Genomic DNA, 18,174 nt, shown 5'->3' on the forward strand with positions numbered 1-18,174 from the left:
GTAGGTTTGCAGATGTTACGGCGAGAGGTGGTGTTGCAGAGAGCGGGGAAGACTGGAAAATAATTCAGTGCGATATGAGTCAGTTACAGATATGGGTTGGAGAAATGTCAGAAGGAGTTTAACCCGGACAAACCTAACTGTTGCACGTTGGTAGGTCAAGTAAAAGAAATGAAACCATAGAAACCATAGAAACTACAGCACAAAAACAGGCCCTTTGGCCCTTCTTGGCTGTGCCGAACCATTTTCTGCCTAGACCCACTGACCTGCACACGGACCATATCCCTCCATACACCTCCCATCCATGTATCTGTCAAATTTATTCTTAAATGTTTAAAAAAGAACCCGCATTTACCACCTCGTCTGGCAGCTCATTCCATACTCCCACCACTCCCTGTGTGAAGAAGTCCCCCCTAATGTTCCCTTTAAACTTTTCCCCCCCTCACCCTTAACCCATGTCCTCTGGTGTTTTTCTCCCCTTGCCTCAGTGGAAAAAGCCGGCTTGCATTCACTCTATCTATACCCATCATAATTTGATATACCTCTATCAAATCTCCCCTCATTCTTCTACACTCTAGGGAATAAAGTCCAAACCTATTCAACCTTTCTCTGTAACTGAGTTTCTCAAGTCCCGGCAACATCCTTGTAAGCCTTCTCTGCACTCGTTCAACCTTATTTATATCCTTCCTGTAATTTGGTGACCAAAACGGAACACAATACTCCAGATTCGGCCTCACCAATGCCTTATACAACCTCATCATAACATTCCAGCTCTAATACTCAATACTTCGATTAATGAAGGCCAATGTACCAAAAGCTCTCTTTACGACCCTATCTACCTGTGACGACACTTTTAGGGAATTTGGTATCTGTATTCCCAGATCCCTCTGTTCCACTGCATTCCTCAGTGCCTTACCATTAACCCTGTATGTTCTACGTTGGTTTGTCCTTCCAACGTGCAATACCTCACACTTGTCAGTATTAAACTCCATCTGCCATTTTTCAGCCCATTTTTCCAGCCGGTCCAAGTCCCTCTGCAGGCTCTGAAAACCTTCCTCACTGTGTACTACACCTCCAATCTTTGTATCATCAGCAAACTTGCTGATCCAATTTACCACATTATCATCCAGATCATTGATATAGATGACAAATAACCATGGACCCAGCACTGATCCCTATGGCACACCACTAGTCACAGGTCTCCAATCAGAGAAGCAATTCTCTACCACCACTCTCTGGCTTCTTCCATCGAGCCAATGTCTAGTCCAATTTGCCACCTCTCCATGTATACCTAGCGACTGAATTTTCCTAACTATCCTCCCATGCAGGCATTGTCAAAGGCCTTACTGAAGTCCATGTAGACAATATCCACTGCCTTCCCTTCATCCATTTTCCTGGTAACCTCCTCGAAAAACTCCAACAGATTGGTCAAACATGACCTACCACGCACAAAGCCATGTTGACTCTCCCTAATAAGCCCCTGTCTATCCAAATGCTTGTAGATTCCGTCTCTTAGTACTCCCTCAAATAACTTACCTACTATTGACGTTAAACTCACCGGCCTATAATTTCCCGGATTACTTTTCGATCCTTTTTTAAACAACGGAACAACATGAGCCACTCTCCAATCCTCCGGCACTTCACCCGTAGAGAGCGACAATTTAAATATTTCTGCCAGGGCCCCCGCAATTTCAACACTAGTCTCCTTCAAGGTCCGAGGGAACACTCTGTCAGGTCCCGGGGATTTAACCACTTTAATTTTCCTCAAGACAGCAAGCACCTCCACCTTTTCAATCTGTACAGTTTCCATCGTCTCACTACTTGATTCCCTCAAATACATAGATTTCATGCCGCTTCCTTAGTAAATACAGACGCAAAAAAAACTATTTAAGATCTCCCCCATTTCCTTTGGTTCCGCACAAAGCCGACCACTCTGATCTTCAAGAGGACCAATTTTATCCCTTACAATCCTTTTGCTCTTAATATACTTGTACAAATTCTTTGGATTATCCTTCACTTTGACTGCCAAAGCAACCTCATGTCTTCTTTTTGCCCTCCTGATTTCTTTCTTAAGTATTTTCTTGCACTTCTTCTCCTCAAGCACCTGATTTACCCCCTGTTTCCTATACATTTCATACAACTCCCTCTTCTTCTTTATCAGAGTTACAATATCCCTTGAGAACCAAGGTTCCTTATTCCTATTCAATTTGCCTATTCAATCAGATCGTGAAGTAACAATGTGGAATGAAACGTGAGCGTAAAACAGCACAGTGACACGGACACACCGCTCAATTCAATTCAAAATCTTACACGATTGTAGCCAAGACCGTAAACAGTTTTGATGGGCAGAGGGAACTTGGGGTCCATGGTCATCGCTCCCTGAACGTGGCTGCACAGTTTAATGCGGTGGTTAAAAAGGCCTACGGTATTTCTACCTTTATTAGTCGGGGCACTGAATACAAATGTCAGGGAGCTAACTTGCAACTTTATTAAAATCACTAGTTAGGGTGAATCAGCTGTATTGTCTACAGTTCTGGTCACCACATTATCGGAGGGATGTCAAGGCGTTGGGCAGCCTCCGGAGAGGGTTAACTGGACGCTGCCTGGATTCGATGGCTTGTGTTACAACGAGAGGACGGACACCTGGGTTGCTTCCCCTGGAGCGGAGGAGGCTCAGGTGAGATCTGACTGATCTCTAGAATCCGTCAGACACCTGTCAGACTCTGCCAAGTCAAGGAATTTGGACTCTCAGTGATGACGGCTGACAGTAGATGAGATTAAGAGAGGGAGAATTGACCGTAGTGGAAGGAGAGAGCGCGGATGGTGGGTGGAAGGGAGTCCCAGAGGGAGTCACGGCTGAATTCACGCACACACTGAATGGTCTGTCTACAGCTGTACTGAAACAGGAGTCGAAAGAGAACATCGGAAATAGACAGCACGATAAGATCTGTCTATTCTGCCTAGTTACGTCCATCCTTATCGCGATAGTGGCCGGGCTCTCGATATATGGTGAGTCGAACCGGCTGCGGAAGGAATCAGACCGTGTAGTAACAGTGTGGAATGAAACGTGAGCGTAAAACAGCACAGTGACACGGACACACCGCTCAACGTGACACTGACAAACAATTCACCGTGACACCGACACTTACTTTATCACGACACCTACACGCCCCTCACGGTGAAACTGACACTACCCTCAGGTTTACAAGAACGCGACTCCCGCCATGACGCCATTACGCCGACACCGTGACACCGACTCGCACCTCACCGTGACGCCGAATTTCACCTCACCGTGACACCGACTCGCACCTCACGGTGACGCCGAATTTCACCTCACCGTGCCAGCGACTCGCACCTCACCGTGACGCCGAATTTCACCTCACCGTGACACCGACTCGCACCTCACCGTGACGCCGAATTTCACCTCACCGTGACACCGACTCGCACCTCACGGTGACGCCGAATTTCACCTCACCGTGCCAGCGAGACTTGCGGTGAGTGGTGAACGGCAGGGGGCAGTGCTGGGCCCGCAACTTTTCACGATATGCATTAATGATCCGGAAGAGGGGACCGAGTGTAGTACATCTAAGTTTGCAGATGATATTAAATTGAGAGGAAACGGAATTCTGCAGAAGATACGGAGAAAGATATAGATAGGTTAAACTAGCGGGCAGTCGGAGTACAATGTTGGTGAATTCGAGGTCTTCCACTTTGGAAGAAAAATGGAGGAGCAGGTAATTATTTAAATGGAAAAAGATTGCAGCAAGTTGCTGTTCAGAGGGACTTGGGAGTGCTTGTGCATGAATCACAAAAGGTTGGTTCGCAGGTGCAGCAGGCTATCAAGAGGGCAAATGGGATGTTGCCTTCATTGCTAGAGAGATTGAATTTAAGAGCAGGGAGGATATGCTGTAACTGTACAGGGTACTGGTGAGGGCGCACCTGGGGCACTGCGTGCAGTTCTGGTCTCCCTACTCGAGGTAGGTTGTACCCTCTGTGGAGGAGGTGCAGAGGAGGATTGCCGGGTTGATTCCAGAGATGGGGGCGTGCGGTGGGGCGGGGGGGGCGTGGTTAGACTATGAGGAGAGATTGGGTCGCCTAGGACTATACTCGCTGGGATTCAGAAGAATGCGAGGAGATCTGATTGGAATACATACAATGTTAAAAGGGATAGAAAATATAAAGACAGGAAAGTGGTTTCGACTAGAAGGATAGACGAGAAATAAGGGACATAAGACTATAAGACCGTAAGATATAGGAGCAGAAGTAGGCCATTCGGCTCATCGAGCCTGCTCCGCTGATCAAACATGGGCTGATCCAATTCTTCCAGTTATACACTCTCCTGTTTTCACCCTACACATTTTTTTGTTTTTTTTTTGCCCCGGCTGGGATCAGTGCTGGGTCCATTGTTATTTGTCATCTATATCAATGACCCGGATGATAATGTGGTACATTGGATCAGCAAATTTGCTGATGATACAAAGATTGGAGGTGTAGTAGACAGTGAGGAAGGTTTTCAGAGCCTGCAGAGGGACTTGGGCCAGATGGAAAAATGGACTGAGAAATTGCAGATGGAGTTTAATACAGACAAGTGTGAGGTATTGCACGTTGGAAGGACAAACCAAGGTAGAACATACAGTGTAAATGCTAAGGCACTGAGGAATGCAGTAGAACAGAGGGATCTGGGAATACAGATACAAAATTCCCTAAAAGTGGCGTCACGGGTAGACAGGGTCGCAAAGAGAGCTTTTGGTGCATTGGCCTTTACTAATCAAAGTATTGAGTCTAAGAGTTGGAATGTTATGTTGAGGTTGTATAAGGCATTGGTGGGGCCAAATCTGGAGTATTGTGTTCAGTTTTCATCATTAAATTACAGGAAGGATATTAATAAGGTTTGAACGAGTGCAGAGAAGGTTTACAAGGATGTTGCTGGGACTTGATAAACACAGTTACAGCGAAAGGTTGAATAGGTTAGGACTTTATTCCCTCGATCGTAGAAGAATAAGCGCGGAATTTGATAGAGGTATATAAAATTATGATGGGCATAGACAGAGTGAATGCAAACAAGCTTTTCCACTGACGGCAAGGGGAGATAAAAAAAACAGAGGACATGGTGTTAAGGGTGAGGGGGGAAAAATTTAAAGGGAACATTAGGGGGGCTTCTTCACACAGAGAGTGGTGGGAGTATGGAATGAGCTGCCAGACGAGGTGGTAAATGCGGGATCTGTTTCAGCATTTAAGATTAAGTTGGACAGATACATGGAAGGGAGGGTGTATGGAGGGATATGGTCCGTGAGCAGGTCAGTGGGACTAGGCAGAAAATGGTTCGGCACAGCCACGAGGGCCAAAGAGGCCTGTTTCTGTGCTGTAGTTTTTTTTTTCTCTGGTTTCTATGGTTTCAATGGCTAATCAATACCTCTCCCTTAAATAACAATACACCGAATAACTTGGCCTTCACAGCGTCTCGTGGCAAACAAATTCCACGACTAATGTAATTTCTCCGCATCTCAGTTCTGAAAGGACGCCCTACAAGCATGAAGTCGTGCCCTCTTGTCATAGACTCCCCTACCATGGGAAATAACTTTCCAATATCTAATCTGTTAAGGCTTTGTACCATCCGGAATGTTTCTGTGAGCTCCCCGCTCATTCTCCTGATCTCCAGGGAACACAGCCCAAGAGCTGCCGGACTTTCCTCATACAGTAACCCTCTCATTCCTGGAATCATTGTCGTGATTCTTCTCTAAACGTTCTCCTCACTGACCCAATGTCAGTACATTCCTTCCAAATATCAGGAGCCCAAAACTGCACAGAATACTCTAAGTGTGGTCTCACGTCTCCCTTACAGAACCGCAACATCACATCCCTGTACTTATATTATATACCTCTGGAAATGAATGTCCACATTGCATTCTCCTTTTTCACATCAACTGAACCTGGATGTTCAGTTTTACGGTATCTTGCACAAGGACTCCCAAGTCCCTTAACATTTCTGCATTTTGAATTTCCTCCCCATCTAATAATAGTCTGCCCGTAACACTCGTCTGCGTGAGACTTATATGCGGCTCAACATGAACGGCACCGCAGTGTAACACTGACACACCCTTGTTACGTCCCGCCCAGCACCGTACCGCTGTCTCACACGTCACTCTAAACACTAAATATCCTTCAACATCTCTCTCAGTACTACAGATTCGTCAGTCTCAGATCACCTCTGATCGAAACTACCAGCTACTTTGGAGACAGTATCAGGAGATGAACAGGACACAGACCTCATGTCCACATCTGGTTCATGAGTTGAACTCAAGCCTTGAATCTAAGACATCCGAAAATTCCCATCTGAATCGCTCCCACAGCGCCTGTCTCCAGAATCTTTCTGTCCTCAACAACCACATCTCGAACATCGAAAAGAAGTTCAGAACTGACAGCGGAGCCAAGGCTCACATTTGCCAATTGTTGACCAGTAGCAGAGGTGAGGCAACATCGTCTTCTTACCAACTCCTCATGAGAGAGAGTGAGTGAGGGAGGGAGGGAGGGAGGGAGAGAGAGAGAGAGAGAGAGAGAGAGAGAGAGAGAGAGAGAGAGAGAGAGAGAGAGAGAGAGAGAGAGAGAGAGAGAGAGAGAGAGAGAGAGAGACTCCCTCCACGCCATCGTATCTCACACTCTACCGGGTTACGACACTGAGTGGAAGAGAGAGCAGAAAGGGGAGTGATTAGGGCGTGGGGATAAAGAGAGTGATAAACGGAGAAAGGAAAACACACACACACACACACACACAATCAGACAGTCCACTCACAGAGATCATGACAAATCCCTCACTGAGACCCGATATATCCGTCACCGTAATATCCAGGTACATCTCACGGTGACTCGGTACACATCTCATCGGGACACAAAAACATCTATCACAGTGTCACCGAAACGCCCCTCAAAGCAAAACCACCATTTACCTCACTACATCACGGAATCAATCATCACCGTGCTGCTGAGGCCAACTCGCAATTCACCGTGGCACTGACAACACTGCCTGTGAAACCAGCAACCCCCTCACATAGACAGTGACACGTCCCTCACAGTGGCACGCCTCGCACTGTGACACGAAACAAACACACCCTCACTCTGTAACAATCTTCAACGTGCACTGACACACCACTCACCGTGATACTACACGCTTCTCAACATGAACCGCATTGTACCTCACAGTGACACAGACACACCAGAAACCCCGATTTGCACAACACCGTGACGACGTCTCACGCCTCATTGTAAACGCTGAACATCCAGCACAAACTCTCTCATAACACATATTCGTCAGAGAGATAGACAGACAGATGGAAACCTGGCAGTGTGTGATGAAAGAGTGTGGAAGGAATTTGTCTGATGTCTGACGCCGGGAGAGTATGATGGAAGAGTGTAGTGGGAACGTTGCTCTGCGTCTGACGTCTGTGTGATGGGAAAGTGCGGAGGGAGATTCATTCAGTCTCTGACCCCGGGAGTGTGTGATGGGACGGTGTGGAGGGAGCTTCACTCTGTGTCTGACCCCAGGAGCGTGTGATGGGACGGTGTGGAGGGAGATTCACTGTGTGTCTGACCCCAGGAGTGTGTGATGGGACGGTGTGGAGGGAGATTATGTTTCTTTATTCCTGCTTTTCAGAGGGAAAATGTTCGAAGGATTGGGTCAAATATGGAGACCGGTGTTATTTGTTCTCCACGTTTGAAACATCTTACAATGGAGCTCGGCAATTGTGTTCAATCTTTGATTCAAGTCTCCTCGAAATCAATTCAGTGGATGAAGCGGTAAGGGTCAGACCACGGGAAGAGATATTCGCACGGCTCTCGCCTTTTTCAGGATGAAAAAATATAGTGGTGGTTCCTGTTGATAGTGAAATTCCCTACACCCCTTCTTGAAACACACTCCCGGGGTGAGACACAGAGTGAATCTCCCGCCACACCGTCCCATCACACACTTCCGGGTCATACACACAGAATGAATCTCATTCCACACCGTCCCATCACACACACCCGGAGTCAGACACATGGAGTGAATCTCCCTCCACACCGTGCCATCACACACTCTCGGGGTCAGACACGGTGTGAATCTTCCACCCCGTCTCATCACACACTCTCACTCTTAGATACAGAATGAAGCCTCTTCCACCCCGCCCTATCACACACTCCCGCGTTCGGACACAGAATGAATCTCCCTCAACACCGCCCCATCACTCAATTTGGTGGTCAGACACAGAGTGAAGCTCCCTCCGCACTCTCCCTTCACACACTTTTGCTGTAATAATCCGAGAGAGGTTCCGTAAATAGTTTCCCGTTTTTGGTATTACTCCAATTAATTTAATTTCACAGAGTTTTGTTTACCGCGCTCTTGCCTCCCGTATCGCTGCATACTGGATTGGAAAATGCGAAGAAGGGTAAGATTTGGACTGATCTGTGGGGTGAGAATTAGGGAATGACACAATACTGACGGAAGAGAATTGGATTAGTTTACGGACTGAAGTAGGTTTGCTGGAAGAAGTGGATCATCGGGATTGTTTGAAGTCTGTACCAGGTTGTCAGGAGAGGATGGCACAATGGGAATATTTTGGGGAATGATACGTGTCTGTCGAGGAAGGGTAGGGCAGTGGGGACATCTTGAGGACTGGCAGGAACTCTAGGGAGAATTCAGTACCCTCCGATTATTTTGCTGATTGACGTCGGGCTGTAGAGAGTGACAGATGCAGCAGTGTTAGTTCAGAGAGTGACACGAAGTTATGGGGAGATGGAGGGAACGTGGCACTGAGCTGATTTGTGAAAGAACAGTTGGGCAGCGGGATTACTTTGTGGACTGACAGAGATCTAAGGGGAGAGAGTGGGACAAATGAATTAGTTTAGAGACTGTGTGCAAAGAGCGGGTCAGTGGGAATAGATTGCAGACTGAAGCAGGGACGTGGGAGAACGTTTTTCAGCGGTACAAATGTTACGGTGCACCCGTGTCTGTGGGTTGAGGGCGGTGTAGTGGGTTTACTTTCGGGGCTGAGACGAAGCTATTGGGAGAGGGAGGGTCCATAGGATTAATTTGGGGAACGCTGAAGTTTTGCGGGAAGAGAGCAGGCCTAAGGGATTCATTTCGGGACCGTGATAAGTCTGTGGAGAGAGATTGGGCCAGGAGGATTTGTTTGGAGAGTGAAACAGGTTTGTGTGCGGGAGGAGAGTTCGTCTGTTGGATCCGTATTGGGACTGATATTGGACTGTGAAGAGAAAGTGGGTCAATGGGATTAGTCGAGCGACGGACCGGAGGCTGTGAGGGGTCCGCTGTGTTGTGGGATTAGTTTGGAGACTAACACAGAGCTGTCGGGACCGATTGGTCAGTGTGATTAGTTTGGGGACGGTCTCAGGGCTGTGAGGAGAGCGCTGTTTAATGAGATTAGTTTCGCGAGGGTCTCCGGTTGACTGCTGCGCTGTTTTGTCTGTGTTGAAATTTTTTAACCCTCTTTGATAGAAAAGTGGCCTCTGGTTTCCTGTACTACGTGTCCTATGGAACACCCGTCTGTATTGATTGCCGACCGAAAGAAAAAAACTACCATTGCAATGGTGATCGCCGATTCATCTGCGAGAAGTCTGCACTTTTGTGCCCGGCTATCCCTGAAAACATCCGGAGTCTCTGTCAACAGCCCGTGGGGGCGACGTGAATCACGTGACTGCCTCCTCTTTCTCCTCCGCATCTCTTTTCCATTCTCCCTCCATCCGTCACCCCAAATTTCCTCCCCACATTCGCCACCGCTCCCTCCTGCTCCATTCTCCGTCTCATTTCGTACCCCCACTCTCTAGAGAACGACAAACCTCTCCCTCATCTATCTCTTTACTTGTCTTCATTCCCCCACCATGTCCACACCTCCCTAATGGTCCTTGCTCTCTCTCTCTCCACTCACTCGCACATTCTTTTCCCGCTCTTTCGCCGCTCCCTCTAAGTACTTCTTGCCCCTCTCTCCCTCTTCCTCCCCCATATCTCACTCTGTCTCTCCCCTCTCGGTTCACTCACACCCTCTGTCTCCCTGATCCCTCTTTCTCTTTCTCCTTTTCACCCACCCTCACCTCCACCCTGAGCCGTCTGGTTGTTGATACCCCGACCCAGGGTAAAAGTCTGTGCGCGTGCATTATGTTTGGGCCCTCTTGGTTTATGGAACACTGTAAGATTGCAACTACGCTCCCGGGAATAAAGTATCAACCTTCCCTCCCTCTCTCCATAACTGAGTTCCTCGAGTCCCAGCAATATCCCCGTAAATCTCCCTCTGGAGTCTTTCCAACTCTAAGACATTTTCCTGGAGCAGGGCGAGCAAAACTGTTTGCGGCCTCTCCGACGTCTTGTACACTGCAATTTGACCTCCCGACTCCGGTACTCAGTGCCCTGACTGGTGAAGGCCAGCGTGCCATTGTCCAGCCCACTCGTATCGGATGTTTCCCACCGAAATCGCTATTTCATTTATTATCTGAAACTTATACGGCCTGGAATTTCTTCTTTTGCAGCATCAGTAGGGTGCAAATATTTCAAAGCAAAGTAAGTTGCAAATATTAATAAATACCGCAAGCATGTCGCTCATTCGGTCAAGGATGACAATTAATGTAAAATGCAACATATTAATAAATACAGAAAAAATGTCGAGTCAGTGCTCATGTATTCAAATGTGTGACGGCTCAGAGGAGGGAGTTGTTCCTGACTCGTACTGTGTGCGTGTTTAGAGTCCCGTGACTCCTCCTCGATAGCAGTAACGGGCAGAGGGCTTCTCCAGGGCGGTGAGGGTCCTCAGTGATGGATGCGCCCTTCTCGAGGCATCGCCTTACGAAAATGTCCTCCATGGTGGGGAGGGGTGAGACTGTCAGAGTTTTTCGGCTGAGTTTAGAACCCTCTGGAACCTCTTGCGATTCTGTGCGTTGCAGCCTCCACACCAGGAGGTGATCTTCTGTAACGAGACAGCGATGGATGGTGCTGTACACAGATGCAGTGTGAGGTCTGGAATTAACTCAGACTCAGACTGGAAGTAAACGAGACGCCAAGAAACCAATCGAAGGACATCACAAACAGTGGTACAGGTAACTTATCTCTTACGATTGAGCACTGAGTGCTCAGCTACAGTCCTTTAACGACAAACTGGCATAGTAAAGTCTGTAATTAACACATGTATCGACTCGAAATAAACTCGACGGCACGAAGCAAATCGAAAGACATCACAAACAGTAGGACTGGAAACGTAACTCTTACGGTTGAGCACTGAGTGCTCATTAAGAGGCCTTTAAGCACGAACTTGCCCTGCAGGAATGTGGCAGGGAATAATTGCAAGTCTAAGCCTTGGAAGGAAAGTGACATCACCGTACTCTGGGAAATGGAGTTGCGGAAACCTACATGTCTGTCCTGATCAGTCGGACACATGACACCTTCGTGTTTGCATGAACGTGTTTGGCCAACTATAGATCTTCTGAGTTGCTGACAGCTAGGAACCCAGGAACTTCAAACCAGTCTTAGGAGCAGAAACAGACCATCGGGTCCGCTCGCCATTTCATCACGGATGATCCATTTCTCTCTCAGCCCCAAATCTCCCGCCTTCTTCCTGTCTCCTTTCATGTCCTGACTATTCAAGAATCTATCAAACTCTGCCTTAAATATACCCAATATCCACGGCTGCCTGAGACTTTGAATTCCGCAGATTCCCCACGCTCTGGTCGTGGAAAATCCTCCTCATCTCCTTTCCAACAGATATGCCTCTGTTCTCAGGCTGTGTCATCTGGTCCGAATCTCCCCTACAATAGGGAACATTCTCAGCACATCCACTCTGTCATAGCCTTTCTCCACCGAGAACTTTCCATAAGGTCACCCCTCATCCTTCTCAGTTCCAGCGATTACAGGCCACAGAGCTTACAATGCTGCAAATATGGCCTGACACTTCCGTAGAATTCCATCCTTCCATTTACATTCCAGTCCTCTCGAAATGAAAGGGTGGAGAGGAAGTACACAGAATGTGTGAACGGCGAGTGTGTGACGGGACAGTGAAGAAGAAGTTTCACTCTGTGCCTGCACCAGGCGAATTCTGATGAGACAGTGTGGAGGGAGCTTCACTCTGTGTCTGACCCCGGGAGTGTGTGATGCGGCGCTGCGGAGGGAGATTCACTCTGTGTCTGAAACCGGGAGTGTGTGATGCGGCGCTGCGGAGGGAGATTCACTCTGTGTCTGACCCTGGGAGTGTGTGATGGGACGGTGCGGAGGGAGATTCACTCTGTGTCTGAAACCGGGAGTGTGTGATGGGACGGTGCGGAGGGAGATTCACTCTGTGTCTGACCCCGGGAGTGTCTGATGGGACGGTGCGGAGGGAGATTCACTCTGTGTCTGACCCCGGGAGTGTGTGATGGGACGGTGCGGAGGGAGATTCACTCTGTGTCTGAAACCGGGAGTGTGTGATGGGACGGTGCGGAGGGAGGTTCACTCTGTGTCTGACCCCGGGAGTGTGTGATGGGATGGTGCGGAGGGAGATTCACTCTGTGTGTCTGAAACCGGGAGTGTGGGATGGGACGGTGTGGAGGGAGATTCACTCTGTGTCTGAAACCGGGAGTGTGTGATGGGACGGTGCGGAGGGAGATTCACTCTGTGTCTGAAACCGGGAGTGTGTGATGGGACGGTGCGGAGGGAGATTCACTCTGTGTCTGACCCCGGGAGTGTCTGATGGGACGGTGCGGAGGGAGATTCACTCTGTGTCTGACCCCGGGAGTGTGTGATGGGACGGTGCGGAGGGAGATTCACTCTGTGTCTGAAACCGGGAGTGTGTGATGGGACGGTGCGGAGGGAGGTTCACTCTGTGTCTGACCCCGGGAGTGTGTGATGGGATGGTGCGGAGGGAGATTCACTCTGTGTGTCTGAAACCGGGAGTGTGGGATGGGACGGTGTGGAGGGAGATTCACTCTGTGTCTGAAACCGGGAGTGTGTGATGGGACGGTGCGGAGGGAGATTCACTCTGTGTCTGAAACCGGGAGTGTGTGATGCGGCGCTGCGGAGGGAGATTCACTCTGTGTCTGAAACCGGGAGTGTGTGATGCGGCGCTGCGGAGGGAGATTCACTCTGTGTCTGAAACCGGGAGTGTGTGATGGGACGGTGCGGAGGGAGATTCACTCTGTGTCTGAAACCGGGAGTGTGTGATGCGGCGCTGCGGAGGGAGATTCACTCTGTGTCTGAAACCGGGAGTGTGTGATGCGGCGCTGCGGAGGGAGATTCACTCTGTGTCTGAAACCGGGAGTGTGTGATGGGACGGTGCGGAGGGAGATTCACTCTGTGTCTGACCCCGGAACTGTGTGATGGGATGGCGTGGAGGGAGATTCACTCTGTGTCTGACCCCGGGAGTGTGTGATGCGGCGCTGCGGAGGGAGATTCACTCTGTGTCTGACCCCGGGAGTGTGTGATGCGGCGCTGCGGAGGGAGATTCACTCTGTGTCTGAAACCGGGAGTGTGTGATGCGGCGCTGCGGAGGGAGATTCACTCTGTGTCTGACCCCGGGAGTGTGTGATGGGACGGTGCGGAGGGAGATTCACTCTGTGTCTGACCCCGGGAGTGTGTGATGGGACGGTGTGGAGGGAGATTCACTCTGTGTCTGACCCCGGGAGTGTGTGATGGGACGGTGCGGAGGGAGATTCACTCTGTGTCTGACCCCGGGAGTGTGTGATGCGGCGCTGCGGAGGGAGATTCACTGTGTCTGACCCCGGGAGTGTGTGATGGGGCGCTGCGGAGGGAGATTCACTCTGTGTCTGAAACCGGAAGTGTGTGATGGGGCGCTGCGGAGGGAGTTCCACTCTATGGTTTGGGGATGTGTGATGGGATGGGATGGAGAGAGCCGTCTGTCTGTCTGTCTGGAGTCATAATTTCTTGTCATTTTGTCGTCGGGACAGCCTCCGAACTGAGATCAGGAGCGGGACAGATGCAGTGGCATGCAAATGTTTGGGCACAACTGATTAAAATTTCTGTTATTGTGAATAATTAAGTGAGTGGAAGGTGATCTGATCTACAAAAGCGATGCCGTCAAAGATGAAACATTCTTTTCCACATGTTAAACAAGATTATTGTAATATTTTTGTTTTGTACAATTTTAGAGTGGAGCACCATGCAAACGTTTCGGCATTCCAAGAGATTTCAGATCTCAGATAACTTTTTCCAAAGGTCTCAAACGTTAAGTAGCTTGTCAGGGCGATAACCTGTTCACAATCATCGTTAGTAAAGTCTAGTTTATGCAAATTTCAAAGCTTTATGAATACCCTGACTCTTCAAACCTTGTCCCAACAATCATCAGCCATGGGCTCCTGTAATCTCCTCTCTGGCTGTCTGATAAGTAAAACAAATGATGTCCGCAAAGCAGGAGAAGGCTAGAGCAAGATATCAAAGCGTTTTCATGTAGTCGTTTCCTCAGTTCGTAATGTAATTTAGAAATGGCATTTAACAGAAACAGTGGAGTTGAAGTTGAGTTCTGGAAGACCAAGAGAAAATTCCGGGAGAACTGCTCGCAGGATTGCTGAAAAGGCAAATCAAAATCCCCGACTGCCTGCAAAAGACTTTCAGGAAGATTAGGCAGACTCTGGAGTGGTGGTGCACTGTTCTACTGTGCAGTGACACCTGTACACATATGACATTCATGGAAGAGTCACCAGTAGCAATCTTTTCCTGTGTCTTCAACACAAAATGCAGCGTGAGAAGTTTGCACAGGATCATCTAACAAGCCTGATGCATTTTGGAAACCAGTCCTGTGGACTGATGAAGTTAAAATAGAACTTTTTGGCCGTAAGGAGCAACGGTATCTTTGGCGAAAAAGGGGGCAGAAATTCATGAAAGGAACAATTCTACAACTGTTAAGCACGGGAGTGGATCGATCACGCTTTGGGCTCCGTTGCAGCCAGTGGCACGCGGAACTTTTCACAGGTAGAGGGAAGAATTAATTCAATTAAATACCAGCAAATTCTGGAAGCAAACATCACACTGTCAGACAAAAAAGCGGAAGATGAAAAGTGGATAACTTCTATAACAGGATAATGATCCTAAACACACCTCAAAATCCACAACGGATTATCTCAAGAGGCGGAAGCTGGAGGTTTTGCCATGGCCCTCACAGTCCCCTGACCTGAACTCATGGGAAATCTGTGGATAGAGCCCAAAAGAGCGGTGCATGCAAGACAGCCCAAAAATGTCACAGAACTAGAAACCTTTTGCAAGGAAGAATGGGTGAAAATCCCCCGAAGAAGAATGAAAGGCTCTTAGCTAGCAAAAAAAAAAAGCTTTTACAAGTTGTGATACCTTCTGAAGAGGGTGTTACTAAGTACTGACCGTGCAGGGTGCCCAAACTTGAGCCTCGAGCCCCTTTCCATTTTTTGTTATTTTTAAGCTGTAAAAGTTGAAAATAAAAAAAAGTAATATTGCTTAAAATATTAAAGAAATGTATCATCTTTAACTTTATGCCTTTTGGAAATCAGGGCATCTATTACTCGCTTAGATACTCACAATAACAGAAATGTTCACCAATTGAGCCCAAACTTGTGCATGCCACTGTGTGTGCATTAAAACAAAAACAGCGCCTCGAGTTTTTTTTTTGAACAACAACCAATCGGTGAAGCGGATTTATGAGCAAGGGCAAATAAAGATAAGACTGGGCTTAACATTGGTAGGTTTGTTTTTTTCAGATTATGTATTGTTTATTTCTTTGTAATTGCAGAGTGAGAACAGTAGGCATGCCTGGAAGGAGAGTTGAATGCTCTGCTTGCAGGACGTGGGACAGCAGGGAGACCGAGATGGGGGATTCATTTTACGGGACAGAAAAGAGATTCTGTGGGCGGATAGATAAAGCTAAGCGACAACGCAGCTTGCGGCTGTTGGGCCACTACTGCACTGAAATCCTCAGATGACCAGAACAGAGCTTGTCATCTGCCGAGCGAACACTGGGGGGCAGCACATACTCCTGCCTGGAGGCCACGTCACACCACCCAACATTGCGCAGCTTATTTCATTTTCTCTGCCCCGAGCAACTCTCTCAGTTTACACCTGAACTGGACGGGAATCAATAACCCAGCGGGAAGTTTTCCTATAAGAGGGGGAGTGAAACGGTTTATACTCGAGATACGGAGGGATGAAAAGCAGAATGCCAAAACTGACAGTGGAGCGGTTATTGGGACAGATGTTGTTAAGATCTCAGATCGAGTCAGGAAGTAAAATGTTTAGCCTGCTGGGTCTCATGTTATGAGCTGAGTGTGTTTCAATGCAGGAAGTATTGTACGAAAGGCAGATGAGCTCAGTGCATGTTTGTATCCTGTAGTTTCTATCTTGTAGCTGCCGACGAATAAACCATGTTCTATCTCTAATCTATCCTGCCAAAGAACCGCTGTAATATTTTTCTCTGACAAGCAATGCAACACCTCCCCGTCTTGTCCCTCCGATTCTATCACACCTGAAGCAACGAAATCCAGGAATATTTAGTTGCCAATCACACCCATCCTGCAAAATGCTTCACTAATAGCCACAACATCATATTTCCAGGTATCAATCCATGCTCTAAACTATCCACCTTTTTCACAATGCTCCTAAGATTAAGATATGCATTTAAGAAACGCTCCACCTCTTACTCTCTGTTTATTCCCAACTGTGTAAAACAACTTGTTTTATTTTTTTCTTCCTTCTACCCTACATCTTCGGTCTATGTGCTCCCCTTCGCTGTCCCCTGTCTATCCTCCCTCACACACTGTCTACTAGATTTCTCTAATTGTGAACTAAACTCTCTCCCACTCTCTTAAGTTTGACTCCCACCCCTTAACCATTCTATCTTAAAGTCTCCCCAGTAGCCTTCGCAAATCTCCCCGCCAGGATATTGGTCTCCCGAGGATTCAAGTGCAACCCGTCGTTTTGGTACAGGTCACACCTGCGCCAAAGAGGTCCCGCTGCCCAACGTTTTTCTCACAAATCAGTTCAGTGCCACGTTCCACCCATCTCCCCATAACTTCGTGTCCCTCTCTAAACTAATTCCGCTGCGTCTTGCATTCCTACAGCCCTGCGTCAGTCAGCAAAATAATCCCAGAGTACTGATCCTCCCCAGAGTTCCTGCCAGTCCTCAAGATATTCCCACAGTCCTACACTTCCTCGACAGACACGTATCGTTCCCCAAAATATTCCCATTGTGCCACCGTCTCCCGACAATCTCGTACAGACTACAAACAATCCCGATGGTCCACTTCTTCCCACAAACATACTTCAGTCCGTAAACTAATCCAATTTTCTCCTGTCAGTATTGTGTCATTCCCTAATTCTAACCCGACAGATCAGTCCAAATCTTACCCTTTTTCGCATTTTCCAATCCAGTATGCATGGATAAGGAAGACATGAGCGTGCGAAAAAAACTCTGTGAAATTAAATTCCCTTGATTAATGCGAAAATGGAAAACAATTTACGGAGTCTCTCTCGGATTATTACAACAGGAGTGAGGGAAAGGGAGAGTGCGGAGGGAGTTGCACCCTTTGTGTTTGACCACCAAATTGTGTAAAAGGACGGTCTGGAGGAGGCTTCATTCTGTGTCTGAATGCGGGACTGTATGATGAGACGGGGTGGAGGAAGTTTCACCCTGTGTTTGACCCCGGTAGTGTGTGATGGGACGGCGTGGAGGAGATTAACTTTGTGTCTGACGCCGGGATTGTGTGATGGGACGGTGCGGAGGGAGATTCACTCTGTGTCTGACCCCGGGAGTGTGTGATGGGACGGTGTGGAGGGAGATTCACTCTGTGTCTGACCCCGGTAGTGTGTGATGGGACGGTGCGGAGGGAGATTCACTCTGTGTCTGACCCCGGGAGTGTGTGATGGGACGGTGGGGAGGGAGATTCACTCTGTGTCTGACCCCGGGAGTGTGTGATGGGACGATGTGGAAGGAGATTCACTCTGTGTCTGACCCCGGGAGTGTGTGATGGAACGGTGCGGAGGGAGATTCACTCTGTGTCTGACCCCGGGAGTGTGTGATGGGACGGTGTGGAGGGAGATTCACTCTGTGTCTGACCCCGGTAGTGTGTGATGGGACGGTGCGGAGGGAGATTCACTCTGTGTCTGACCCCGGGAGTGTGTGATGGGACGGTGGGGAGGGAGATTCACTCTGTGTCTGACCCCGGGAGTGTGTGATGGGACGATGTGGAGGGAGATTC

General features: G+C 48.4%; 1 long non-coding RNA gene across 1 annotated transcript; it reads left to right on the plus strand.

Moving 5' to 3' along the window:
• The first annotated feature begins 2,901 nt into the window (after nt 1-2,901).
• On the plus strand, nt 2,902-7,733 carry LOC140207770 (uncharacterized). The gene is made up of 3 exons (XR_011888653.1): nt 2,902-3,006; nt 6,176-6,463; nt 7,646-7,733. It is a non-coding gene; the product is annotated as an uncharacterized lncRNA (long non-coding RNA).
• Nucleotides 7,734-18,174: the final 10,441 nt, after the last annotated feature.

This window comes from Mobula birostris, chromosome 13 (assembly GCF_030028105.1).
Source record: "Mobula birostris isolate sMobBir1 chromosome 13, sMobBir1.hap1, whole genome shotgun sequence".
Lineage (NCBI taxonomy): Eukaryota > Metazoa > Chordata > Chondrichthyes > Myliobatiformes > Myliobatidae > Mobula > Mobula birostris.